This window comes from Spinacia oleracea, chromosome 6 (genome assembly GCF_020520425.1).
Source record: "Spinacia oleracea cultivar Varoflay chromosome 6, BTI_SOV_V1, whole genome shotgun sequence".
Taxonomy (NCBI): Eukaryota; Viridiplantae; Streptophyta; class Magnoliopsida; order Caryophyllales; family Amaranthaceae; genus Spinacia; species Spinacia oleracea.
Genome location: NC_079492.1, coordinates 78,316,001 through 78,326,447, shown reverse-complemented (window position 1 = coordinate 78,326,447; position 10,447 = coordinate 78,316,001).

Below are 10,447 nucleotides of genomic sequence, written 5' to 3'. Positions count from 1 at the left end.
AAGCTGTCGAAAAGACTCCATACGAATTATGGTTTGGAAAGCCTCCAAATGTGTCTTTTCTTAAGATTTGGGGATGTGAAGTATACGTCAAACGATTAATTTCAGACAAACTTCATCCAAAATCTGACAAATGTATCCTTGTGGGCTATCCAAAGGAAACAAAGGGGTATTACTTCTACAATACATCTGAGAACAAAGTGTTTGTTGCTCGAGATGGTGTCTTTTTGGAGAAAGATCACATTTCCAAAATGACAAGTGGGAGAAAAGTAGACCTCGAAGAAATTCGAGTCAAACAACAAACTCTAGAGAATGCTCAAGATGGCATTCAGGATGAAACTCAGAGATCTTTAGAAGAATCTGGTGAGAATCATGGTCAATCTAGAAATGTTACCCCGCGTAGATCGCAAAGATATAGATCTCAACCGGAAAGGTACTTAGGTATTTTGACGAACGAGAGCTATGACGTTCTATTACTTGAAAGTGATGAACCTGCGACTTACAAACAAGCTATGACGAGCCCTAGCTCCAAGCAATGGCAAGAAGCCATGCAATCTGAATTGGACTCCATGTCTGAAAACCAAGTATGGGATTTGGTCGATTTGCCAGATGGCTACCAAGCCATTGGAAGCAAATGGGTTTTCAAACTGAAAAAGGACAAGGATGGGAAACTTGAAGTTTTCAAAGCTAGATTGGTTGCAAAAGGTTACAGGCAAGTCCACGGTGTGGATTACGATGAAACCTTTTCACCAGTTGCAATGCTAAAGTCTATTCGGATAATGTTAGCAATCGCTGCATATTACGATTACGAAATATGGCAGATGGATGTCAAAACTGCTTTCTTAAACGGCGTTTTAACAGAAACTGTGTTTATGACACAGCCTGAAGGTTTTGAGGATCCAAAGAATGCTAAAAAGGTATGCAAGCTAAAGAAGTCAATCTACGGATTGAAGCAGGCATCCAGGAGCTGGAATATACGTTTTGATGAAGCAGTCAGTGACTTTGGTTTCATCACCTATCAAACGAAGTCTAATCTCAAGATCGCAAGATTGGGATTGTCCTCCCATAAATCGGGATGAGATGCTTAAAAGTTGTACAAGGCCACTCGGAGAGCTAGAAACTGTGAAATGCATGGCCGTGCTCAGATGAATCATAGGCTATGATTATCTGTTTATTTGATCAGTTGAACTCTAAAACCGAGAAATACCTCTGGACATAATAAGGATGACTACTCTTACCTTATGTTCATGAGCAGGCATCGAGCGACAAAGGAATTAGGAAATGCACACTTGTCCCTAAGGACAAGTGGGAGACTGAAGGAAATAATGCCCTTGGTCCAAGTATGCATTCAATGCTAAGTCCAATAAATGTGGTTCGGGATTAATTAAACAAGTTAATAAATTCAATGAGATCAAGTGAGCTGAATGCCTAGGTAGAGGCCGCTTCAGTACGTTCAAGTGGAATTAATAATATTAATCCACAACTTACTCTTGACTGAACCCATGGGGTTACACAAATAGTACGTGAACTGATCAAGTATTTAAGTGAAAATATTATTCATTAAATACTCCGTTTATGAACATTTGGAAATGACGGATCTCGGTTCCAGTGGAAGCTGAAATCGTCAAAAGGCAAAATATAGAATACTCCGGAAGTGATGATATTGCCGGAAACAGAAATATGGATCATGATGGAAATATAAATATTATCCAAGTCGTAGATGTTGCCGGAAACGGAAACATGGCTCGTATCGGAAAATATTATTGGAAATAGAAATATTGCCGGAATCGGAAATATTGCTGGAAACGGAAATATTACCGGAATCGGAAATATTTTTGGAAAAGGAAATTATTTCCGGAATCGGAAATATTAACGGAAACGTAAATATTTGTTAGAATCGGAAATAAATTCTAGAATCGGAAAATGAATCGGAAGCGCGATGTGTGAATGCTCGACGAACGAGCTTACGAGACGCAAGGCCCAGCGCAAGCGCCAGGCCCAGCGCCGAGCAAGCCCGCGCGGAGCAGCAACGCTTGGGCCGAGCAAGACAGCAGCGCCCAGCTGTGGGCCGCGTGCTGTTGTTGGATGCCAAGTTCGCTTGGGCCGAAGCAAGGCAACAGCGCCCTAGCGTAGGCCGCGTGTTGTTGCTAGGACGCCAAGCTCAGCGCAGCAACGTGGGATTAGGCCACACGCTGCAAAGCCTTGGCCGGCCGGTTGCTTGCAAGCTAAGAAATCTTGTGTTTTCCTAAATCTACTAAAATTAGATGTTTAGGGTAAATCTGAAATACTTAGTATATTTGATTGTCCCTAGAATTCTAATGTTATTAATTAACTAGAGTCCTAATGGATTTAGTTAATCGATTCCTAGTAGGATTACAACTCCTTTATTTCCACCCTATAAATATGTGATTCATGATCACAATTTATTACTCGATTTAATATTCTATTCCAACACATTAAATTCAAGGGAGAATTTAATACTTGCCTATCACCATTGTGAGTTTCCGAGTGCACACAAAACCTTAGAGAATATTCTCGTTGGTTGAATCTAAGGCGGATCCGAACGTGCTGTGGACTATCTACGGAGGGGCGACATTTGGAGTCATGTACTTGTTCTTGTTCGGTTCGGGAGCAGCTAGGGAAGGCACGCATCACATTGTATTGTTTATATTATTCATAACCTAACAAAATCACTATTTGGGATCTCATGTGTACCTCAAAAGTGCACCGTGACAAAGTAATTAGGTACCTTGACCTTGTTTCAGTCCCCACAGATATCACTCCAGACTTGCTAGTAAACCAAGTCATCGAGGACTTAGAAGATCGAGCAATAGTCTTTACTGAAAAAGACTTACCCAAAGAAGGGAGCGCCCATAACAAAGCGCTTTACTTGGTGGTCGGATGCAAAGGCCAAAATATCCCACTCGGGCTAGTAGACAACGGCTCAGCTGTAAACGTTTGCCCGCTCCGCAAGGCTCGATTTCTAGGCCTGAAAGATACTGACCTCCAGCCATCTAGTCAAGTAATAAGAAACTACCGTAACTCCAAACGAGTAGTGTATGGCAAGATTAATATCAACATACAGACCGGACCTGTAGCAAGAACTACAGAGTTCCGAGTGGTGGACATCAAGCCCACATCCAACCTTCTCCTGGGTCGCCCATGGCTATACGACCTGGGAGGGGTAGCTTCCACTCTGCACCAAATGGTCAAACTGAACCATAACGGAGTGACGATAGCCATCCAATCCCCACCTCTCGACGTCAGTTGTTCCATGACCGAGACGACGGGCGAAAGGGAAGACATGTACGGCTTTCAAGTAGACAAGACCATCTCAGCCATTGAGGCATACGATCCAACATTCTTGGATCCACGAGCATCACAAATTATATCAAAAACGATGCTATCCTATGGATACGTTCCAGGGATGCCGCTGGGCATAAAGGGAAGAGACATGACTTATCTCCCCTTACCCATGTTCTCCCCATTGTTTGGTTTGGGCTACAAACCACGGCAGGGAGGGGCTGACTTACGCAGAAGCCAAATGCGCATAGGAAGGATACGATTCGAAAATCGGGGCGGCCAGATAAAATCCCACCCTACAGCCATACCAGCTAACCTTGAATGGCATGTTTCTGCCAGAAGGAGAAGACTACCCATTTTACGACTATTCGGAACCATTGTCCGTAATGGCATCTAGAAGCCTGGCTTAGACATTTTCCATGACTGCAACCTCTCGGACGAGGAACTATACCCCGCCCTAGCCATGCCTGAATATGAGTTATCCATAGAAGAGCAAGCCCTGCAATTGTTGTTCGACGAACTAAAATCGTTCGCGGAAGAACCCTACCTGGTCACCCTGGCCCTACAAGACGAAAACTTCGATCCAATTCTGCTAATCGCTCCATCACCCCAGGCTGCTACAGGAAATAAAGGGAGTTGGTACCGGACTATCAAGTGGACTAGCTCCAAAGGAATCAACTTTGAGATGACGATCAGACAAGAACCAGAACCCTTCGCCGATGAACCCGCAACTGGACTAGAACCCCAGGGTCCGATCTAAGTCTTACGAAGCTCCAACATAGCTACCAACTAGGCCAATTTAAGTTGTTACAATAAATCTCGGACGATGCTTCCCGAGAAAACTAGTTAAACGTACTCTTTATGTTCATTCTTTTCATCAAGTGTGTTTCAGATTTCCTTTGAATAAAATTAGCAGCATTATTAGAAATGATCTACACTATTAGTCCAATAACCAGAATTATTAAGAAACTCTGCGGATAAAATAAACAGAGGGTCACTTTGAGCCCAATATACAGAAACTCACTCAGTCAATCCGTCAGACGGTCAAATATAAACATAACGTACATTTGGTACAAATAGGCAACCGACGAAAAATAATAATAATAGACAAACGATTATCTTAAAGGAATAGGGTTCATGCGACCTCCATCCCCTTACACATAAACATACACATCTTGCCCATGTGAGCACCACTCACAAAACCTTCTTAAGTCACGAATGCAGAATAAAATGCTAAATCATTAAGTATTTCACGTACTAAACCTAAATTGCCCCATAAAGCATACTTAATTCTGGTTTAAGAACCTTTAGTGCACGACCATAATTTGCAATTTAAGTACACAGAAAACAGCACGATTATGATCACATAAAACCTCAAAGCGCTGGAGTTTTCCAGCGCTAGAAAATTCCAGCGCTCAAAAGTTGTGCGCTAGAAATTTCCAGCGCTTGAGCTAAACTGTCCGGAATTCTTTCTGCACTTTTACATAAACATTCCGGAACACTTAGGGGGTACATAATCGCATAATCTGTGCAGATTTTTTCGTGCAAACTTAAAAAAATCCAAGGAATTCACAAATGCAAATATTTTCTCATTCAGATTTATTTCACCTGATCCTTAGCTAGAACTACGCGCGACCTGATTCTAAACTAAGTTGATTAGAGCTTAGGGCGGATACGTAGGCAATCCAAAAGCAGATTCGGTCCAAATAATTTGCAAAATTATACAATGTTGCTAAAAAAAATACTCTTTACTGAAATGGAAAAACAAAAACTCGCATCCCGAGTTCTAACAAAAAATAAACACACTAGCAAAAAAGAAAGTAAACTAAAGACAAAACGCAAATGAAAGGGGCACAAACCACCCCAAAATATCCTAGAGCATCTACTCTAAATCCTCATAATCACCAAACAATGCCTTGTGGAAATTAGACGCCTTAGTACAATATTTTATTGCTCCCACGTCGACCTTCATAGATGCTAAAGCCTCGCTCACATTATCCACGCTTGCATCAACTACGGCCCCAACAGGAATTGCTACAGAAACAGGTGCAGTAGCACTAGGGGCTTCAACTGTTAAGCTTGCAGAAGCAGATGTCTTCCTAGTCCACGTCGGCTTCTTGCTTGTCTCACGACGACGACCCCTACTTGGAACCAGTTCTGCATTCTTTATGGGCATAGTAACATGACGCCCAGGTAACCTGTGCCTAGACCGATGATCAACATAGGGATGCTTAGCCTTGCGTTTCCTTTCTGCCTGCCTCCTTTGGTTCTAGCACCGGCATCCCGAGACATGATTGTAATATTTCAACAGGTTCAGCACTACGAGCTTGGGCCCTCTCTGCAACATCATATGAACTCATCCAAAGCTTGTAAGTCTCAGACAAGGCGATATTCCCCTCAGTACTAACATTCCAACGGGGCAAACGGTTATAACCTTCCGCCCATCCCAAGAGACGCTGACTAGAGTAGGAACTGAAATTAGGTGGAGTAGTATCCGCAAAGGGGATAACCTGTCAATGACCATACTGTGCGGTACGGGAACAAATAGGTGGGACGCACTAGCCCTGCAAGTAACGTAAAAACAGCGCGTCCCGTCCCACCTGTCATAGAATGCAGACCCCACCACGGAATCACCCACTTGACAGAACAAAGGTCATGGGTAAGATACGAAGTCCACTCGGCCTCATTTTCTACTTGGTGTAGATACTTCCTACTGCCAAGAGCCCGGGGACAATAGGTCCTAAGATCAGACGGGGCCTTTAAAATTCTAAGTCTTTCCATCAGCCAAATCTGAAAAATTAAACGGTAAAACAGTAATCAGTTATCAAGGTTCACAATAAAACGAATCGAAAAAAATAAAATAAAAATAACGGACAAAAAAATTGCGGCGCCAGAAAATATCATCTCAAAGTCCACGCTCAACACTAAAGCGCTAGAATTTTCCAGCGCTACTACTGTTCGAAAACAAAAATCATCAGCGAGTCGAAACAAAAAAAGTTGTAAAAATAAACGATTTTTATCATAAAGGGATTACCTGCAACAGTAAGGGGCTACCCCCGACAGCCCCGCACTTCGCATCCTTTTTCAAAGCATCCTCCCAAAGAATAGTCTCGGCAACCACCATGGGCATCATGGAATACCGACTCTCCATCAAGCTGACAATCAGCATCAGTTTCAGGTCTCCAAACATACTGTCATAGTTATGAAATAGGTAGCAATTTAGCAGGCAAAAGCATAACGCCCTAATACTACGTTTTTATTCAGTTACATTGACAGTGGAGACCCTAAAATAATTAATTAGCACAGACAGGTCAACAGTATCCCCGACCAACATCTCATTAACCTTACTCTCAGATAAACCCAGGAACTCCCCGATCATCTTTTTTCCCTCATCAGGAGTACTAGGGGTTGCAGAAAGTGCGGTGACAGGAATGCCTAAGATAGCAGCGAATTCCTAAGGCAGGGGAACAATTTCATTACTACGGAAAACAAATACATGGTGATCCGAATCCCAGAAACCCAGGGCAGCATAGATGAAACTAAAATCAATTTTTATTTGTTGTAATCCTAGCAGAGCATCTAAAGCATATTCTTTTAGCAACATCTTATCAGTAGGGAAAAGCGAACGAGACACAGGGGGAACAGGGGTCGGCATGGCAGAAACATAGAAAGGAAAAGAGCAGACAATTGGATTCATAAACTTAAGCAGTTAGACAATGCATGCAAGGTGAAAGAATCATGGACGCCGCACCCTCTATTTGTAATCACGCCTAGCAATAATTCGAGTTTAATTAAAACGGATATACGAATATGTAATTCTGCAGAAAAAGAAACTAGTGCTGGAAATTTCTAACGCTCAAAATCAAGCGCTGGAAAATTCCAGCGCTGGCAACTCAATTCCGCATAAACTCCATCAGCCACGCAGATTTCGATTCTCAAGCTCAATTAGGTTCCTAATCTTGTGAAAACTCTGTTATAAGACTACCTATTCTAGGACAGCCAGGATTGTACTATTTCCATAAAATTTATGTACTCGAGCTCGTTTCCAAATAAGAATTTTACTTTGACTAAGATTCTGATAAGCATTGTTGACCCTAAAACTTAAAGCGCATATTTTCTTATTATGTGTTTTCCGTTTCCTTTTCTGTTTAGGTGAGTTGGTATACCTAAAAAGACAATACCTACGACTAAGGCAAAATACGGCAAAATACTGAAAATGGCCCATTTTTCGCAAAAATCAATGCACGCACAGACAAACAAGATAAACTAAAATATGAAATATAACAATATACAAGTTTGTAGCATGATACAAAAAATGATGCATGTCCAAATACATGTACACGGCCTACTAAGGCTCATCCTCATCACCATGAGCACCACCACTCGTGACAGCACTCTGCGAACCCTGCGGACCACCAAACAAAGTCTCGAACTGAGAAGAGTCCCAGCTCTACGTCTGCGCTGGAGGCACCCACCCGGGACGGGAAGGCTGCTAAAATGGTTAAGGCTGCCAGCCGGTCTGAAACGGCTGGAACGAAGGGGCTTGCCAACCCTTCTGAGACTGAGGCACCCCGAACGGCCCACCAAAGCTCATCCTAGGCCCAGTCAGCGACCGCATGGGCCTTTGACCCAGACCAACGTCCAAAAAGCGCGGTCTAGCATGCGATCCAGAGGCACCACGATCGCCCTCGAACGAATGACGATCCCTCCGAGGAATCCGCATCGGCTCAGGCATACGGGCATGTGGAACACCAGTCTGCAAAATCCAGATACAAGTCAGCATATACATAACCAGACTGACTAAATAAAGAAAAATTACCAGGCACAATACCTGAGTCGAGCCCAGGTTGCTACAAGAGAGAGCCGCCCGAGCTGAGGACAGCGCGGCCTTTAGTCGGTTGACTACGCGCACCACCTGGTTGACCATCCTAGCAGGCACCTGAACAACAAAAATGTTAGCACTTCTACGCAATAAGTTCGGCTACCAGGAAAATAAACGACATACCGCATGGACATCCGCAGGAACCAACGGATGGGGTCCGTCCTCGTCCGGAATCACAAGCACCTCCTCTGTGACCCTGGATCCGCCCGCCGTAGTATAGCGGATCGAGCAGTCAGGTGGCACCCAACCGCCAAGATCAGTGGCCTCAGGCTACAACATGGACAAATAATAAGTCAAAACACGGCCGAAAAGTAAAAGAAAGAACATACGTGCATATCAAAAAAGTCACAAGATTACATGTACCTCGACGACAGGCGGAAGCAAAATCCGGAGCTACACGAACTCAGGATAACTGTGGTCGAGCGGCACGAAGTCGCCCGCAGGCATACCCTGCCGCAACACTGCCCGACGGTTAACAAGGATGCCAGTAGGGAGCAACATGCTGGAAGGCGGCGACCGGGGCACACGGATAAGCTTCTTAGTCTATCGAAGTACCCGCTCCCCCAAGAATCAGGCAGGAATCCAAGGACCCTAGTAAAAGATCTGACACCGAGACTGTAGTCAGGCCTCCCTCAACTCCTCTGTCTCCTCCAGTCCGGCCCAACAGGACCAACTCACCTATTCGCAAAACCAAAAAATGACAGGTTTAGTAACTCGCATAAAACTAGATAAGAATAAGTAAGCAAAAAAACTGAGAATACTTATCAAGTCAGGGAGCCCAGCTTCAATCATGTCCCTAAAGTTCTTTATGGTTGGGCGTTTATTCAACTTCCCAGTACCCCACCAAAAAGAAGCAGGGTAACCAAGGCCACTCTACCGGACCGAGGAGCAAAGAAAGGCAAGCGCTCAAAAGCCCACAACTGCAAAAACAAAACAGTGGAAGCATATGAGTGAAAGTACGCAACTCCTTTAACACTCCTAAACGATAATATCAAGTACGTACCTCAAGAAGTCGCGGCACGGCACACAGAGAAAAGACCCGTACAACCACATCCATATGGCTAATCAGGTTCACATAGGTTGCCTCTCCCCAGCAGTACAAACCTAATTCAGACAAGTCGCTGACCAACAGGAGCAGCCAAGGGTCCACCCTCTCAGAACGGTTCGACAAGATCGTCAAATTCAAAAACAGCAAATAGAACACGCAAGCATACCTCCTCGCGGAAGCACCAGACGGGCGTCCCGCCGCCAAAAGTCCACTAACAAGGAGTAAGGCATCCCCTTCCCCTTGTACTTAGCCACCTCTACGGCCAAGTCATCCCCAATACACTCTCTAACCGTCCGTTGCGACGGCATGGTTGTCTCCCTAGCAACATAAATTGGCCTTGCCGTAAAGGACGGACCCGTAAGAGAAGTGTAGTCCTCAGGGGTGACGGTCATCTCCCCCCAAGGAAAGTGAAAAGTGTTGGTGGTATCCCACCACCACTCCAGAAGCAGGCGCACGAACCGCCTAGACACGTTAGGGCCCACGACCTCCCTAAAGACGCATACCGTCGGGTACAAAGGACACGCCTCCACCGCCGCCCGAGTCCGATCGTCCAGCTTCCCCTAGCGCTCGATGAAGACCGACCCGCCATAAGGTCGACAAGCGGTATTTGTCCCAGCCTTCCCGGCACAAAATCGGAACACCACGTGATGCTCCAAGTCGTGGTACAAGTCAATACCATCATACTCTATGGGGCCCAACCAAAGAGGCCCATCCTCAGGGTCGGAACCCCCTCCGGACTCCGACAGAGGGGACGAAGAGGCATCCCTCATCCTCCGAGAGCGCCGAGCGTGGTAAGTACCCTCTCGCCTCATCGGACGAGAAGAAGCAACCCGTGGTTGCATGACGTAACCCGAAGTCTCCCCTTCGTCAGAGGATCCACTGCCGTCAGACATACTACATTTTGCAAAATACGAAAAAAAACATGAGGCAATCATACCTCGAAACCAGTAATGCAAAATAATTACATTCTAAATTCCCAAATACAACAAACTAGTGGCATTAAACAATTTCGTTCTCTAAAGTGACATATTAATAAGTTCGCAATTAGTGAAAAAGGCTCACGCATACGAAATCAACCACGGACTAATCCGAACATCAAAATTATTCATTTTCTATCATCCATATGCTATATAATTGCAAGCAAAGCATCGAAAAACACCTACATTGCATTCCAATGTCAATTCGTAGGCACCCTTGGGGGCTAATTTGAACAAGCA